The following is a 4,377-nucleotide window of genomic DNA, read 5'->3' as shown; positions in this document are numbered from 1 at the left end:
GAGGGTATTGAAAATATGGCTAAGAAATAAATTATCCATTTGACTAATTTTGTTAGTGAAATTTGAAAAAAAAAGTAAAATTGATCTTCTAAAAATTAGAAAACCTTGTTGTATAGTTTTTAAAATGTTAAACATTGCTGAAGAGAATTCATAAACTTGACTATACATCAGAAATTACTCAGAATTCAGTACAGAGAAACAGATGGAAAATACAAAATCTATATTGAGAATAGTGCATGACAGACTTAGAAAGACTAACGTATCTAGTCGAAATACTGGAGGGATACAACAGGAAGATGGGAAGAGAGGACATTTTCAGTAAGTTTATAGTTAGGTATTTTCTGCAGTTCTTGAAAGAAACTAACTCTCAAACTGATCCGAAAAAGAACAAATAAGATTAAACTCACTCACACCTCAGCACATTGATAGATAAACTGTGGAATTCTGAAACAAAGAAATGAAGTTAAAAGCAGCCAGAGGGAACATAGTAAGTTGCCTTCAAAGACTGACAGACCTGAGATAGTGACTGCAAAGAGAATGAAAAAGGGTATTCTCTAACTGATTGAATTAGGCTTATGTACCTGATGGAAAAACCACATAAAGGTAGTAGAAGAACGGAAAACTGCATGCTAGTCTTGGTTCTGAAAATTGCTACTAAAATACTCTTAAAAATTGCAAACCAGCTCCATATTCTCTCTCAGCATATAAATACCATATATGACAGATAACATACAGTTTGTATACATTTACGTACATAGAACATCATGTTTGTGTTTATTCCAGGAATGCAAACTTAATTCAACATTAGAAAAATGATTAATCATACTAAGAGATTAAAGGTAAAAAAGCTATGTGATGATTTCAGTATATACAGAAAAAGCTTTTGATTAAAATTTCTATTTCATGAATTACATAATTCATGATAAAATTTTGCAAACAAGAAATAGGGAACTCCTTTACTTGATAAAATTTATTGATGAAAATGAAGCAGATACCATACTAAAATATTATCCCCTTAAAACCGGGGATAAGACAAAGAGTGTAACCACTACCAGTTAACTAATGCAGTGATTAGTGATCTGAGCTAGTGCAATAAGATAGAAAAAAGCCACACTTGCTGAGTCAGTGGTTTAACAGCATGGTTGTGGTACCTACTGGTACCACCACAACAGGTATTGGTTGTGGTACCTACTGGCTCTATGCCCATGGACATAATCTTTGTGCCACAATTCCCAATATAGAAAATATGGATAATAATTGTATTAGTATTAGGAATAAGTTACTTAGATGTAAGAATTAATCCTAGTGCATAAGTGTCATGAAAATGATATAAAAATAAATGGAAAAAAATAAACTACTGATTTAAAAAAAAGAAAATGATATATCTTAGAAAAGTCACAGAATTTTCTGAGGTTGACTCTGGCCTCTAGCAGTCACACACATCTTCCCCACTCTGGTGTGTGCTGTGTTTAGTCACTCAGTCGTGTCCAACTCTTTGCAATCCCATGGACTGTAATCCATCAGGCTCCTCTGTCCATGGGGATTCTCCAGGCAAGAATAATAGAGTGGTTTCCATGCCCTCCTCCAGGGGATCCTACCAACCCCACTCTGCTACCTGTATATTATTCTGTTTGTATCATCATAGGAAAATGAGTATTCTTATTTTTCAGTTGCTCAGTTGTGTCCAACTCTTTGCAGCTCCATGGACTGAAGCCCATCAGCTCCTCTGTCCATGGGGTTTCCCAGGCAAGAATACTGGAGTGGGTTTACATGTTCTCCTCCAGGGGATCTTCCTGATCCAGAGATCAAACCTGTGTCTCCTGCATTGGCAGATGGATTCTTTACCACTGAACCACCAGGGAAACCCAGAAAAAAGGTTAGGAAATGTTATTTTTTTCATTCCTGTGAGAAAATGAAATTTGATCTGACAACATATACAGACATCTATCTAGTTGGATTTAAGACAGTTCTGAAAGATACAGTGTTAAAACTTAGATAAAAACATAAGACTACATTGTTCATTATAGTAACCACAATACACATCTTGCAATTTAAGTGGATTAAATAACACCAAAAACTCAGTTCTTGATTCAGACCAGCTTTCTGAGGATCATCAGGATTTGTAGTAGGCAGTGGACATATTTTAGATGTATTAATGAAACATGGAAATCCCATTCTTGAGAATTGCACAGCAGCTGTTTTCCAAAGGAGTTTAACCTTTGGATGTATTGTAGTTTTGTTTGCCACTTAGTGTTCCATTGTGTATTTTAAAATCTGTTTCTGGATAATATTAAGAGATTTTGAGTCTTTGTTGTTTGTCTCATTGAAATTCATCTTTCAATAATCTTTATTTTTAAATATAAGATACAGACTATATTGAAATTGTAGGTATTTGACATTTTAAATCAATTAAATTAGAAATTATCAGTAAAGAACACTAGAAAAAAAGATAAACAAAACTCAGTTCCTCAAATCCATTAAGCACATTTCAGGTACTCAACAGCCACATATGGCTGGTGTCTATTATATGAGACAGCACAGATTATAGAAATTTCTATCACCAAAGAAAGTTCTACTGGTACAGTGCTGACACAAAATATTGTCTTCATGGCCATAGGGCTGGGGTCTGCAAACTTCTATGCAAAGGAATACAAAGTAAATACTTTAGGCTTTACATATTATATGCTATCTCTGTTGCATATTCTTGTTGTTCAGTTGTTAAATTGTGTCTGACTTTTTACAATCCCATAGACTGAAGTACATCAGGTTCCTCCATGATCTCCTGCAGTTTGCTCAAACTCATGTACATTGAGTCGATGATGCCATCCAGCCATCTCAAAATCCTCTGTCACCCGCTTCTCCTCCTGCCCTCAATCTTTCCCAGCATCAGGGTCTTTCCAACAAGTCATCTCTTCGTATCAGTTGGCTAAACTATTGGAGCTTCAGCATCATGTATTTAGTAATGCATTGTAAAAGTGTGCCATATATTATTTAGTGACATGGTAAGACATTTGCATATTAAGTGAAACATATCTGGATACTTAATAAAATGTGTGCATTGATTCACATTTGGAAAAAGTAGTAAATGAAGAGGAAAGCTACACATACAGGGTAATATGCAAAGGGCTAGTGAGTATAAAGTACTATTAATACTATTTGAGAAACCTGTGGGATGTGCATATAAATGTGTGTTGTTGGATTTGTTTAGGAATCCTTAACATTTATGTTATCATTTAAACCAGGGGAATGGGTGAGATCACGCTTGGACAGCATAAAGTGAGAAAAGGGGCCTACATAAGAAACTTCACACAGACTTAGCATTTAAGGAATAGATCAGAGCAGTGAATCTGGCAATAAAAATTGAGAGTTAATTCCCAGAGAGGCTGGAAGAAAATAAGAGTGTGTTGTGGACAACAGGAGAAGAAAGTATTTCTAGAAGCCAGTTGCATTCAATGAGACCATGGCTGAGGGACTGAGTAAGGCAAGGCTGTGAGTGGTCACTGGTTTTAATAATAAGAAAGCTGGTAATCTTGGTTTTAAAAAAAACCCTCAAATTGTGAGATGGGAAACATGGGGAGATGGAAGTAGCTAGTGCAGACCACAATTTCGGGAAGTTTAGAAGTGAAGGAATGAAATGGCTAAAGAAAAATAAAATTGGGTTGGAAGAAGCTTTTCTTAACTTGTCTGAGAGTGGGTATGTTTTTAGAATGAAAATAATTTGTATCTATAAATGTTAGCAAAGAGCTAATAGAAAATGGTAAGCAGTAGTGGAGAGCACTCAGTCATGTCTGACTCTTTGCAAGCCCATGGACTGTAGCTTGCCAGGTTCCTCTGTCCATGGAATTCTCCAGGCAAGAATACTGGAGTGGGTTGCCATTTCCTTCTCCAGGGAATCTTCCTGACCCAGGGATCAAACCCAGATCTCCTGTATTGGCAGGCAGTTTCTTTACCATCTGAGCCACCAGCGAAGCCCAGGAGAGGTACAGATGGCTAACAAACACATGAAAAGATGCTCAACATCACTCATTATCAGAGAAATGCAAATCAAAACCACAATGAGGTACCATTACACGCCAGTCAGGATGGCTGCTATCCAAACGTCTACAAGCAATAAATGCTGGAGAGGGTGTGGAGAAAAGGGAACCCTCTTCCACTGTTGGTGGGAATGCAAACTAGTACAGCCACTATGGAGAACAGTGTGGAGATTCCTTAAAAACTGGAAATAGAACTGCCATATGACCCAGCAATCCCACTCCTGGGCATACACACTGAGGAAACCAGAATTGAAAGAGACACGTGCACCCCAATGTTCATTGCAGCACTGTTTATAATAGCCAGGACATGGAAGCAACCTAGATGCCCATCAGCAGATGAATG

The sequence above is a fragment of the Cervus canadensis genome, chromosome X (genome assembly GCF_019320065.1).
Source record: "Cervus canadensis isolate Bull #8, Minnesota chromosome X, ASM1932006v1, whole genome shotgun sequence".
NCBI lineage: Eukaryota > Metazoa > Chordata > Mammalia > Artiodactyla > Cervidae > Cervus > Cervus canadensis.
Note: the sequence above shows the minus strand (reverse complement) of the source record.